This window comes from Hydra vulgaris, chromosome 13 (assembly GCF_038396675.1).
Source record: "Hydra vulgaris chromosome 13, alternate assembly HydraT2T_AEP".
NCBI lineage: Eukaryota > Metazoa > Cnidaria > Hydrozoa > Anthoathecata > Hydridae > Hydra > Hydra vulgaris.
Window position 1 is genome coordinate 15,458,483 of NC_088932.1, and position 15,938 is coordinate 15,474,420.

A 15,938-nucleotide genomic window follows, 5' to 3' on the forward strand; every position below is an offset into this window, starting at 1 on the left:
CAACCAACAAATATGGAGCGAAGCAAAATTATATTTTAATATTATTATTATTATTTAATATTTAAAGGTGTTATTATTAACATCTTGAAAACCAACGAAACTTAGGAAAAGTTTGGAAAAAAATGAGTGAACTCAAGAAAATGCTACATTCATATGTAAATACATTCATATTTATATATTCATCTCTTACTCTCTCTCTCTTTCTCTTGACTTTCTCTTAGTTTTTCGGACACTACTGTATGTTATAAAAAACTATACACACAACCAACAAATATGGAGCGAAGCAAAATTATATTTTAATATTATTATTATTTAATATTTAAAGGTGTTATTATTAACATCTTGAAAACCAACGAAACTTAGGAAAAGTTTGGAAAAAAATGAGTGAACTCAAGAAAATGCTACATTCATATGTAAATACATTCATATTTATATATTCATCTCTTACTCTCTCTCTCTTTCTCTTGACTTTCTCTTAGTTTTTCGGACACTACTGTATGTTATAAAAAACTATACACACAACCAACAAATATGCAGCGGAGCAAAATTATATTTTAATATTATTACTATTTAATATTCAAAGGTGTTATTATTAACATCTTGAAAACCAACGAAACTTAGGAAAAGTTTGGAAAAAAATGAGTGAACTCAAGAAAATGCTTCATTCATATGTAAATACATTCATACTTATATATTCATCTCTTACTCTCTCTCTCTTTCTCCCTTTATATATATATATATATATATATATATATATATATATATATATATATGTATATATATATGCACACACACACACACATATATATATATATGTATATATATATATATATATATATATATATATTATATATATATATATATATATATATATATATATATATATATATGTATATATATATGCACACACACACACACACATATATATATATGTATATATATATATATATATATATATATATATATATATATATATATATATATACATATATAATTAACATATACATTTATGCATCATTACTAATTGTATTAGAAGATAGTAATTATTAAATGTATAATGAATTCTTGTACAAAAAAAAAATATAGAAAAAACTTGTTCTTGGACTTTATAACTTTTGAAGTTTATATTTTCAGTTGTGCTATTAATATCCAATAATAGATATTTCTAATTTAATTAATACATTAGCATTATATAATACCTTTTATAAAAGTTATAAATTTAAAAGAAAAAAAAGATTAGGCTGTTAAGTAAAATAAATAAATTTATGAGTACAAGTCATATAAAACAATAAGCATTGTTATTATTCATTAGTTTTTTTAAATATATTTTGTATTTTTTTTTCAATAATTTAGAAAGCTTAAATACAAAAGGCAAATTATATTAGTAGGGAGGAGCGGGATATTTAACCCCATAAGGCAATAGGCCCTAAGTACACTAAAAACATGCTAAAATAAACTAAATTGTTTTTTTAATTTTCTTTGAAGTACTTTGGTTAAGTTTTATTGTTTAAAGTCAGATGTAATAGTTTTGTTGTTTAAAGACAGACATAATGGTTTTATTGTTTAAAGACAGATGCTATAGTGCTGTCTTTTTTAGGCTGAGAAGAAACAAAACTCTACTATAATAAGTTTACAAATGACATGTTAAGTTTCTGTTGAACTAATTTTTCTTAATAAAAATGGTTGGTAAACATGGGATTTATGCAAAAAAATTAGAGTTTGACTCGACAGGTAATAAAACTTTAAAAATGAGTGGAGCCTAATGCCCCATTAAAGATATTTTCTGCTGTAAATTTTATTTTTCTATTCTAGAAATTGAAATAAACAGTTCGTAAAAAAAAGAAAGCTTATACTTTACATGAAATATGAAAATGTGTCATTAAATAGGTTAAGATATCCATATGTATTATGCTCCTAATATTCTATTTTAGATGGCGAGACATTACAGAAAAAAGGAAGTGGGTGGTAGGAAAAATTATGCCAAGTCTGAGCTAATGGATAATGCCTCCAACTCTGAAATACTGAGATGATATGGCCAATTACCACATTTCTTCCGATGAGATAAATTTTCCTTCAACGCCTAACACCACGGCTGAGCAATACTGGTAGAGGCGGTCTTTCATCAAGACTGCAACAATTTTGGAAGGGTGAGAGCTTCACCTGTGAAGAATGTCTTGCAAGAATGCAAGAATTAACTTCAAACAAAACAAGTTTTAGAGACCGCGATCGAGGACTAGGCGGGACCTTGGCAAGAAGCAGAACAAGGATCCCCTCGTCACCAGTTTTCTCTAAAGATAACAAAACTCCATGTAATAATTGTTAAAGATCAGGCCAAAAAAACTGAATTTTTTGTGATCTCTGCGAAGCATGGTATCGCATGGCTCTTTGTGGTACTGCTCTCCCCAAGACACGCGGGAGGAGTATTGGTTTTGTATTGATAGTGTGCACTAAGTGCTTTAAGTGTCAATTATTATAAAATTTTTATTTTAAAATGATTTATATTGAATGAACATTTTTTTGCTTATTGTATCTTGATATTATACGGTGCATGTCGAATAAAAGTATTTAAAATTAATTTACGATTTAATAAGAACTCTCCAGTTTTTTGTCTATTGTATGAACCATGTAAATATACGTATGTACCAAAAAATATTAAAAATTATATAAAGATCTCATTAGAACTGTGCAGTAATAAGACCTAAGAGTATTTTTTTAATTTTTTTATAGTAGTTTAGTAACGTAGATTTAATAAAATTTTAATTAGATTAGTTGACTTTAAGAAATCTCATGACAAATGTATTACAGAAGAGTTATACTAATGCTTTGTAAAAAAAAAAATATTTTTATACCGTTTAAGTTATGAAATCTTTTTAGAGTTTTTTCCTTTTTGTTTTATTTCCATGCTAAAAAGATTTGTTTTTCAGATGCTGAACGATATATTCTGCAAAAAACAATGTTTCGCTAAATAAAGGAAATGATGACAATGATGACAAATCTGTGAGTCGAAATAGAACAACATCATAGTTATAACAAATAACATTAAATCTATTTTACATTTTACCTTTATTCAACCCTAATGTGTGTTATAACTGTTATGTACCAGCTTGAACAACTTCTTTATGAATTTTTCTAGAATTTTTGTAAAGGTTGCTACATCAAGTACGACAATTTAAATCAGTTAAAGTGTTATTTTATCAGCTTATTTTTATTAGTGAAAATGAGAAAAGATTGTCGAGTGAAGCAACGTACACAAACCCATCGTAAAAGGAAAGGATTTATTGGAAATCTTAATAAATCTGTTAACATTGATAGCGTTTCTGATAATGTTAGTATTGAGTTGCCAACAATTAATTTAAATGCTGCTAACAGCACTTGTGTTTTGGAACAAAATAATGAAAACTCACTTAATTTGTCAGCTTCGTCTCGAAAAGTTGAAGATACACTTGTTTTGAAACCTTGTATATCTGGTTATCGTATCATTGATGTTGCTGTTTTGGTTTCTATTTTTAGTTCTTTTCTGTGTCCAGAATGTGGTAGTCCCACACTCTCATTAGGCGAGAGATATAATAAACGGCATGGTTTATCTTCCTTGTTATATCTTAAGTGTCAAAAAAAAGATTGCAACTATCTTCATCAGTTCTACACCTCTATCAATGATAATAATAAAAAAGGATTTGATATTAATAAGCGAATAATTTATTGCATGCGACTATTGGGCCATGGGTATGCAGGCATAAAAAAGTTTTGCACTTTTATGAATTTACCTTAGCCTATGACCAAAAACAACTTTCAAAAACTACTGAAAATAATTGCAACAGCTGTTAAAACTGTAGCAGAACAAACAATGATAAATGCTGCAAATAAATTGCCAAAAATATCTTTGGCACCAACTGATATTTGTGTATCTTGCGATGGTACATGACACAAACGAGGATATTCATCGCTGAATGGAGTCTTTTCTGTTATCTCTACTGTTAGTGGCAAAGTGTTAGATGTTGAAGTCATGTCTAGATATTGTAAAGGTTGTAGTATTAATCAAGACCTTCAAAAGTCTAATCCAAATGCTTCTGCACAATGGAGAAATTCCCATGTTTGTAAGTATAATTACCAAGGTTCTGCTGGTGGTATGGAGCCAGAAGGAGCAAAACGTGTTTTTCAGCGTTCTATTGATAATCGCCAGTTAAGATATATTCAATATTTAGGTGATGGAGACAGTAAAAGTTACATGAATGTTAAAAATACATACCCTGATATAGAAGTTGAAAAGCTGGAATGCGTTGGACATTATCAAAAGAGAGTTGGAACACGGCTGCGGAATTTAAAGAAAAGAGAAAAAGGCCTTGGTGGTAAAGGGCGTCTTACAGATGCGATAATCGATCGCTTACAAAATTTTGTTGGAGTTGCAATCAGACAAAATGTAGGTAACCTAAAGGAAATGAAGGCAGGAGTGTTAGCATCGCTATTTCATGTGGCTTCATCGAAAAATAATAGTTTACATTTTCCACACTGCCCTACTGGTTCAGACAGCTGGTGCAAATACAATGCTGATAAAATAAATAAAACAACAACCAGGACCGGGTTTACCAATGGACGTTATTATGAAAGTGAGATATATATTTGAAGAGTTAAGTAAAGACAGTGAGTTACAAAAATGTTTGCACAGCAAAACACAAAATGCTAATGAATCGTTTAATAGAATGATTTGGGATCGTATACCAAAACAAACATTTGTCTTGCTTACCCAATTAGAAATTGGTGTATATGATGCTGTTGCTTACTTTAATATTGGAGCAAAAGCATCATTTGATATTTTTAAAGAACTGAACATGGAACCAGGCTTTCATATGATTGCAGGATGCAAAGTATTAAATAATGAAAGAAAAAGAAATGCTGAATATCGAATAAACCCTGATAATAAGTCAAGACGGCAATTTTTACGTGCCAAAAAGTTGAAAAAAATGACAAAATAATTGAAAAAGATGGTGACTTGTATGTTCCTGATGGATTTTTATAACTTGGATTATTATTTTTTACCTATTTTATGAATAAAATATTACTGTATTTAATGTTTTTACTTTAATCGAGTTTTTCTCAGAATAGCAATTTGTGGACGCCGGCCAATATATTTGGAGAACGGTATGATATTTTTTAATGAAATTTTCATGATGTGTTGTCCATATTATACTCTATGATATGAATGGAATGGATTTTATTTAAATTTAAAAAAAAAAGTTTTGGGTCAATAAAATGATAAAAAATTTGACCTTAAACTTCGGTCGTCCTGTTGTGGTGATGAGAAAAAGTTATGAAAAATCTGTTCCTCTCATATCATAGACCTGCCTTATAACAACACTATGGTTCAGTATGGAAAGGTGGAAATGACTCAATTTCTTTGTATTTTGGCCGGCGTAAAGTCATTTTTTGGTCATTTTAGGGGTATTTTGTGGTTACCATGGCAACAATATGAATTAAAAAAAAAAGTTAGTTTATTATTCTTAATTTAATATAAGCATGTTACCAATAATCATTTTTTGTAAAAATGCTTAGATTTAAAATCAGAGGGGACCCCCTTAAATTTCGAGTAATTTTTAAATCAAGCGTTAAAAGCTAAAAACATTTGTATTCCTTTTCGCAGCTGTAGATTTTTTAAGATAATCAGCAATTTATTGAGATAAATTTTTAAAATAAATAAGTCACTTTTAAATCTAATGTACCATTATGCACAAGCAACGTGAAACTTACAACCGTGTCATTTACGTAACTTTACAACTGTCATATGGAGTTTAAGCTTATTATAGGAAAAATTAACAAAAATGATATAAACAAGCTGTCCGGACGCGTAAAATACGGGCTCTAATCCACACAATCTAAACCACACTATACTTATCCCTTACATAAATATTTTGAAGTAATATGCATTAGTTGTATACATGAGACAATATATATATATATATATATATATATATATATATATATATATATATATATATATATATATATATATATATATATATATATATATATATATATATATATATATATGCATTTAGACAATATAAATAAATTATACATAATACCTTTAAAAGTTTTGAAAAAGAATACTAATATATCCATATTAATAACCACCATTTATCAGCGGTTTGGATATTAGTTCCTTTTTAAATAATATTCAAAATACCTGCTTGAAATGTGTTGAATTATTAAAGTTGGTATAAAAAGTTTAACAAGCATGTTGACATGAACTTAAAAACATGTGGAATAATAAAATTACCCTTATAATACGGGTCATGGCAGACTTAGCTAATTACCTAAGCACATTAACAACACAACTCTAAGTTGAAACATTTACAAATAAATTTCACCGGCTGTTTTAAAATTTATAGAAACTTAAAGCTTGTATGAAAGTTCCCTTCCTTTCGTTTGTTATAGTATATAGTACCTTTATAAATGTTACGTTTATAACATCTATAGACTTTAAAAATGTTTTATTTTGTATTTAAGAAAATTGAAAAAGATTAAAAAAAATAAATAGAATAAAGGTGGTAGCTAAATAGTTTGAATCCCTACGATGCACTTCGGAGGAGCAGCGAGCTAACTACTTCAGCCACTAAGGTACCCTAATCTAATAATTTTTAACAATATGTTATAGACAATATATTGTATAACTTTAGGAAACGGTAAATAAATGCTTTAATTCAAATTAAAAAATATATTTTTGCAATGCCAGTTTCAACTAAAAGCTAAACTTGTTTTTAACATTATATAATTTAAAGTTTACATAAGTTAGACATTTGCATTCACTTTTGTTCAAATTTTCTCATAAAAAAAGTTATATTTGAGCATTAATAAATTGCTTAATACTATATTATATATAATAAAAAAATTGTTAAATTATATGTTTTTGTTTCTGACATTTAAGTCTTATTCTTTTTTGGAGTTATTGTATATCTGACATTTTTAAATTCGTTTTGAGTTATAGAAAATAAATCATAAATATCATAAATAGCCATCCAAAGTTTATTAAGTTCATCATTATTTATTAATTGTTCGTTTATTTATTTTCATTATTTTCATTCATACATTTGTAAAATTTAATAATTACAAATCACTTTCTTCGCCTACAATAATCAGAAGTTGTAAATAAAACAAATATTTTCATAAAACAAATTTCATCAATTTAAATCTAAATAAATTTCAATTTGCAAGAAGAACTTTTTTTTTAGGTATTATTTGTTTTCTTAAACTTTGATTTTAAAACTTTTGTTCAGTTTTTAATATATTAGTTATTGTTTTTATAACTTCCAATGCAACTATAATTATTATAATAACTATAATTATAGCATTGATAAATTTGCAACGTTTGAAGTTTAAAACAATTTATTTGATTTCAAAAAAAAAAAAAATGATTGCGAATATAAAATATAACATTTTGTTTTGATTTTTCGATATTAAAATATAAAAAAGTTTGCTGCAGAAAATCCCGACATTAAGAACATTAGCAATAAAGACTAAAAAAACGTTTTCAATAAGGATACAGTAAAGTAAAAACAAAGTTATTTTTAATTCTGCATATTTTGGAGAATTCTTTTTAACACTTTAAATAGATTTTTGAAATATATAATCCATTTATTTAACCATAAAAATATGAAAATTTACAATAATATTTATAAACTCACATAAATAAAGTTAGGTGTCACTCATATAGTTAAAAACTAGTCAATGGAGTGACACCTGAAAAAAAACAAAAAACAAATAAAACGCAGAAAGAATTATAAATAAGAAAAAAATAAAAATAAAAAATAAAAAAAAAAGAAAGAAAGGAAAATAAAGCACTAATAAATAAAGATGATATTATGATGATATGAAAACTTCTAATATTCATTAATAAGTATACATTTTTTATACAAATTTTAAAAATTCCTATAACAAAAAAAGTGCGAAACAAGACAAAGATTTGAAATTTCGACGTATTTAAAGATATCAACAAAAAACTAAAAATCTATTTTGAATTAACAAAAAAGTATAAAAAATTTTTAAATTGAAAAAACGAATATGTATGTATGTATGTATGTATGTATGTATGTATGTATGTATGTATGTATGTATGTATGTATGTATGTATGTATGTATGTATGTATGTATGTATGTATGTATGTATGTATGTATGTATGTATGTATGTATGTATGTATGTATGTATGTATGTATGTATGTATGTATGTATGTATGTATGTATGTATGTATGTATGTATGTATGTATGTGTGCGAGTACGTACGTATGTATGCATGTGTGTATGTATGTATATATGTAAGTAAAAGGGGGTTATTAAAGTGAAAATATTTTTGAAACTACTTGAAATATAAAACGACTTTTTGATTTCAAATAAAAGCCATAAAAATATTTGATTGAAAAATTAAATAAATGAACAGAAATAAGTTCATATAACAATTTCCGACATTAATAAAAAAAGAAATAAAGAGGTTTTTCAATTGTTTTCTTGCAAAATAGAAAGCAAAGTTATTTTTAAATAAGTTCTATAATTATATAGGTAAAACATAAGACCATTACCCGAACTACTATTTGACTTTCAGAGTTTTATAAAATAAATTTAAATAATAAATAACGATGAATATATATAATTATAATAAAACTAAAAATCAAGTTAAAAAAAAATTGGAAAAAGTCAAGAAATATAAAAGCAAAATTATTTATACTAGTTGTCCCGACGGGTAATATACGGGTCTTGGTCTGCACCGACCATTTCTATACTTATTCCTTACATCAAAATGTTTTAGAAAAACATATTGTCAACCTTTTAAAGTTAGGAATAAAAAAATAAATTATGACATAATTAGCTTTAAAATCTTTTAAACGCTTAAGTTTTCGTTACGCCAACTGTTATTTGTCGGCGGTTCGGATATGAGTACTTAAAGCAAGTATTTTCTAAATGCCATTTAGAAAACCCGCTTGATATGTGTTGATTAATTGCAATCGGCATAAAAAGTTAAAAAAAATTTGGAATTAGAAGTAAAAATATGCGGAACAATGAACCATGACCCATATAATACGGGTCTTATTAAGTCTACTCTACACCTAACATTTTACACCTACACCTAACATTTCTGAACTTATTCTTTATATAGTCGTTTTATTTCATTAATTTTCAGCCAGTGGTTGAAAATAAAAATCTACCAAATCTTTATTTTTTGAGTTAACGATTAGTGTTCTTTTTGTAGTAACTTTTTATAAACTTTTTATAATAATTTTTAATGGTAAAATTGTAAACTTCTATATAAAAAAAATGGGTATAGACTTATAAACTGTTTTATTTATTAAGTTTCTATTAAATTTTTGTTAAATATTTCCCCAGAAACATCTGTTGGTTAAAAGAATCCTCGCCAAGATAATTTTAAATAAAATAAAAGTTTGAATGTCAATTCTTTTTTCCAATTAGAAAAAAGTTGTCTCTTTAATGTGTTTTGAACTCCTAAACTTAACTGATTACAAAAGGTATCGTCCGTAAATTACGCAACGCTAAACTTATTTTAAAAAATGTAAGTAGGAGATCATTTTGTTCTATATCGCGGGGGTTTTCGCTGGACTTTAAAGTTTGTTTGTATACTTGGTTTAATTAATGACTCTGCGAGGGAAAACTTGTTACCCTTTGTCTTTTGTCTGTAAGTTTAATTTCGAGTTACGTAATTTATGGACGATCCCTAAGCACATTAATAGCTTAAGTATTCCTATTTGTGACATATGCGCAAAAAAATCCTAGCACTGTTTTGATGTTTATTGATATTTTTAGCTTTTTTAAAAAGTTACTCACTTTTGTTTATTATAGTACATAATATCTTATATATGTTATGAATATAACATCAATAGAACATTAAAAACGTTTAGCTTTAAAAAAAACTAATGAACAAGCAACGGGATTTAAACCCTCGTGTTGTTCTTCGAAAATGCAGCTAGCTAACCATCGCGGCCATTTAAGGCACGCTAATCTGCCAATTTTCAACACTATTTAATAAACAAGACGAAATAACTTTGTAAAACGGCATATAAATAATGTAAATCAAAATTAAGGTAAGTTTTGCCGCAATGCAACTTTTAAATAAAAGTAAAATTATTTATAAAATTCCAAAATTTTTGAAATTTTATCTATAAAATTTCTGTTTTGAAATTTTATCTATAAAATTTCTGTTTTGAAATTTTATCTATAAAATTTCTGTTTTGAAATTTTATAGATAAAATTTCAAAACAGTTTTGTATTTAAAAAAATTGAAAAAGATTGAAAAAAAATGTAGAAGCGCAAGAACTTGAACCACGACATTTCTCTTCAGAACACAGCGAGCCTACCACCTCGGCCACTAAAGCGTATTGTTCAAGGAATGTTTTAACACTATTTAATAAACAAAAGACTTTATAAATCGGCAAGTACACTACAAAGCAAAATTAAAAGATGTTTGCATTTTAAAGTAAAAGTAAAACTGTAAAACTTAATCTATGTTTTAACATAACATAATTTGACGCTTACATAAGTAAGATATTTGCATACACTTTCTTACACATTTTCTCATACAAAAAGTGCTGCGACTCTTTCTTGCCATTAACTTGGGTGTGTAAGCTTTGTGCAAATACGCACCAATCAATAACGGCAGCAGCAGGAGCAACAGCATTAAATTCGATAATAAAATAGTATAAAATTTTTGCTTTAGGGATCGTCCATAAATTACGTAACGCAAAATTTCACAATAAACAAAACAAAAAAATTTTAAAAGTTTTCCCTCGCAGAGTCTTAATCTAAATAAAAAATCAAAAAAGTCGATTAAGGGTAATGAAAATCGCCGCGCAAAAGAGCCTAATATCTCTTACTTACGTTTTTAAAACATATTTTTGCGTTGCGTAATTTAAGGACGATTCCTTAAAAGGTTTTCGACCTTTTTTTTTTTTTTTTTATTCAAATCGATTTTTAAAATTTTTATTTGTATTTAATTAATTACGCAAATTTTACAAAAGTCTCCATTATTACAGCTTTGTATTAAAACTACTTAAATCATTAAAACCTAAAATTACAGATGAGCCTTAAAACTATGTTTAAAAAATAATGTTTGTTTTTATAATTTTTTTAAACTTAATTTAAATAAAGAATCGCCAACATTTTAAATTGCTAAGTATTTCATTAACTTAAATAGAGAATTATAAAAGTGATTTAATATCATATAAAAGTGTAATAAACTATTTTTAATTTTGAAAAAATGACTAGTAATATGTTCTCTGCAGAAAATCCAAACAATAACAACAAAAAAGTAGATGATTTTCTCGATTTTCAGGCAAAGAAAGAATGCGAAATTATTTTTAATTTTGCATAAAAATATTTTTCGGATTTTTTATTTTTCTTATAATGTAAAATCGTCTAAGTTCGGTTACTTAAGCTTTGAACATTTATTTATCACTCATAAATAAAAAAATTTCAATTTTTTTTCCTAAAACATACAGAAAATTATGTTGATAATTGATATTGTAAAAATAAAATAATAAAAAATAAAAACTAGTATTCAATATTTAATTTAAATTGAAAACATTTACTTTGACCGAACGTTCAATACCATCTCATAAGTTCGGCCGCTATATAAATACTAATAACGTATCACTAACTTAACGTCACAAATAATGAAAACTAATTTTTAAATGTTGTTTTATTGTAAAATTATGATATAAGTTCAGGTAATACCAGTAACTAAGGAGGGCCTCACCCCGGGCTCAAAAACAAAAGTCTTTTGGGGCACCAAAGAAAACAAGAAGGAGCATATAAAAAAGGCCTCTTTAAATATAAGTAGTAGTATTTTTAATTTTTGTTGATTCGCAATGTATCCATATTGTCGTTGAGCTAAAATCTTCAAAAAAAATGTCACAAGTTTGATATTTTTCCAAAAAACCATCCATTATTTTTAAAATTATGAACAAATTTTTTAATTCTAATAGAATACCATGGTGTGTATTAATTATAAATATTTAAAAATTTACTGGTAAATTTACAGGTAAGGGTACCGGTAAGTTTTACATTCGCAACACTTATCAAAATTTCACAATATAACTGCTAATTGTCTCCTTCGTTGTTTACTGTGATGACCAAAGTTAGAGTATTTCAAAATTTCACTAATTTTTATAAAAAAAATAGTTAATTTTAAAAAAATAATAATTTTTTTTTGTAGATATAATTACTAATTACAAATACTATTTGAGAAAAAAAAGTTTGTAAAATTTGAGTTTTGCAAGCTTTTTTTATATTTTTTCTTAAATGACTGAAGTTACGCGGTGACCGAACTTATGCGATTTTACATATAGAATATATAGGTTATAGGTATAGGTATATAGGTATAGGTATCTATAGGTATATAGGTTATAGGTATATAAGTATATAGGTTACAGATACAGAGGTGTGAAAATTATTAGACTCAACTAGGTTTTTTTCGGTAAAAATAGTTTTTATATTCTAAAATTTATTGAATAATTTAAAGTTACATTAATAATTTGTATGCATGCCTTTAGCCTTTAGTAACTTGGTAACCACGCATAAGCTTGGTGGGTTGTCAACACTGCTATAAACATAAAGGTGGTCAATCAGCTGTTGTAAGGAGAATTTTTACTGTAAATACATTCATCAATGTACATTCATCAAAATAAAAGCTGAAGGTGAGATTAATTAAATCATTATGGTTAACCATTAACATATTAATGTTTATTTTCTATAACTTCCTTTTTAAAATGTATAAATAGTCTGATTACAAATTTTTTTGCTTTTTTCTACAGATTTTGGGGTTATGGGGAGAACCAAAGATCTTTCGCCTAGAAAAGTTGCTGTTACTAAAACATAGCTTGAAGAAAAAACGTATTCACAACGAGAAATAATAGACTACAAATTTCACAGAAATCTGTAAGCCGTATCAGCCAGGCAATTAAAAATGGGCAAGATTACAATTCTGCACGACTAGGAAATTGTGGACGCAAGTCCAAGGTGAGCCTAGGAACCCAACGCAAACTTATCCATATGGCTAAAGTGAATAGAAGAGCCACTAGTGAAGACTTAAAAAAGTCCTTGGAGAAGTATGGTGTTGGTATTTGCAGTTCTACGATTAGGAGAAGGCTTATAAATGCAGGTCTTCCAGCACATAGGGCAAGAAAGAAAGCCAAAATAGGCAATGGCTAAAAAAAGGGTTAGCTGGGCCCATAAGGTTAAATCTCGCTTTGGAAGTGATTGGAGTAAGGTGAGTAACTTAAACATTTCAATAGTTTTTCTTACACATGCTTTTTTAAACAAAAATTTTCAACCTAACACCAGCCAACCCATGTTCCTTTTTCTTTCACACTTAACCGTCAATTTTCAAGATCTTTTCATTACTCATCTGCCAATTCCGGTCAATAATCAGCTGTATTATTGCAGTCTGTTATATTATCTGATTATAGATCTGCTTCTCTGATGAATCCATGTTTTCAATACGTGATGAAAGCAGTCAATATGTGAGGAGATCTTCAAACGAAGAGTTTTCTGAGACTTGTGTTGCTCTGACTGTGAAGCATCCTACCACAGTTATGGTGTGGAGTATCATCTCAGCCAAAGGCACAGGGCGTTTATATATTGTTGAAGGCACAATGAATCAGCACCAGTATAAGAAAGTTTTGGAAACAAGATTGCTGTCCCAATTGAGAGACTGGTTTCCTGATGGAGACTTTACATGCATGATGGTACACCATGCCATAAAGCCAAGTCAGTGACAAAGTTTTTGACAGAAAACCATGTACAAACATTGCCATGGCCAGGAAACAGCCCAGATATGAACCCCATAGAGAATTTATGGGCGGTTGTTAAGAAAAGGCTAAAGAAAACCAGCATTACAACAAAAGTTCAATTGATTAAACAACTTATCAAAATATGACACCATAATGAAGAAATAAAAAATAAATGTCCAGTTCTTGTAGAAAGCATGCCAAAGCGTATAGAAATGTTACTTAAAGCTAAAGGCATGCATACAAAGTATTAATGTAATTTTAAACTGTTCAATAAATTTCCTTTTAGAATATAAAAACTATTTTTACTGAAAAAAAAAAGTTAAGTCTAATAATTTTCACACCTCTGTACCTATAACCTATATACTTATAAATATAATTTATATTTGTGATTCCTAAATTAGATAAATATATTAAACTACTTATATTAAATAAGATAGTAAGTAAAAAATATACAATTAATATTGTTTTAATTAGTAATTTAACTTTCTTATAGCATCATGTTTGAGAAAAAGAAACGAAAAACTCAATAAAGTGACAAATATGCAACTGAATTTGAATTTATTAAAAAGTGGTCGGAAATGACAGTAAAGCGTGTTGCAATTTATGTTCAGCAGATTTTTCAGTTGAATTTGGAGGTCGAAGTGATATTGTTCAACATATTTATACTAAAAAGGATAAGTCGTCAATTGCTGCTAGATCATCAAACAGGAAAGTAAATGAATTCTTCAAAAAATAGATGCATCAAATAATGATTTTGATATTGCTGCTAAGGAAGCAACATTTGCGAATCATACTACTGAGCATTATTTGTCATTTTGTTCTAATAATTGTACTTCAGAATTAGTACGAAATTTTTTTGAAAAAAAGTTTACTCTTGGAGAAACTAAAACAGTTGCTGTCATAACACATGTAATTGCACCGTTTATTGAAGTGACAACAAAAAGTGATCTAGAAAAGGCTAATTTTATAGCTCTCGCAACAGATACTTCCAATTATAGGAGCATCAAAATGTTGCCTGAAATTGCAAGATTCTTTAATCCAGTTATTGGTATTCTTAACAAAAAAATTTTACTCCAAACAATTCCTAATGAACAGTCAACAACAATTTCTAATTTAATTTTAGAAATAATTGGAAAATAAAATTTAAAGGAAAATGTAGTCAATGCAAATTTGAATTTTGATGGAGTCAATCGTGATGGTGTCAATAATGTTTGGTGTAAGCTTCAAAACGATTTAAAATGAGAAGTTGTTGGAAATGGATGTAAAGCTGATATAGCACATAATGCTTCAAATGCAGGATGTGATACGCTTGATGTTAATATTTTAGCAATTGTTGTTAAATTTTATAAACATTTTAATATTTACACTGTGAGAACAGAAAAATTCAAACAGTTTTGTGATGAAGTTGATTCATATGATAAACCTTTGTTAAACATTTCAAGCACACACTTTTTAACACTTCAAACTGCAATTTTTTGTTTAATTGAGTTTTACAATCCTTTGAAGGATTACTTTGCATCGTTAACAAAGTGTCCACCAGTTATCAAATCTTTTTTTGACAAACAGTGAAAATAAATTTTGGATGTTATTTATTGCACATCAGCTTTAAAATTTCAATGATTCAATAAAACTTATTGGATCATCATCTACAACAAGTTTTGAAGAATCAAATCAAATGAAAATATTGAAAGGAAAAATAATAAATTGAAAAGCATTTAGATTTCTACCTACTGATTCCAAACCTGAATTTCAAAATCTAAGTAAATCTACAAAAATCATGCAATGATCAAAGTGAATGATTTTTATGAAACTATAATCAACTTTATTCAGTTATGGGAAAGTTCAATAGACGGTTCGCAAGTTTTTATATGGATGATAATGAATAAATATCCTGATTGAAATGATGTCGAATTATCAACTCAATATGTTAAGAAAAGATATGGAGAGAAGTTTAATAATATTATTAATGTTGATTTACTATTTGATGAATATGGATTAATGCGTGATTATGTTTTACAAAATTTATCAAACTGGTCAAACTTAAAACTTCCACCAGAAAGCATTTGGGTAAAAATTTTCATAAATTTAAGAGAAAATTCAACACCTTTAACTAATTCAGAAAAATTAGCAGAGTTTGCATTTTGTTTGGCT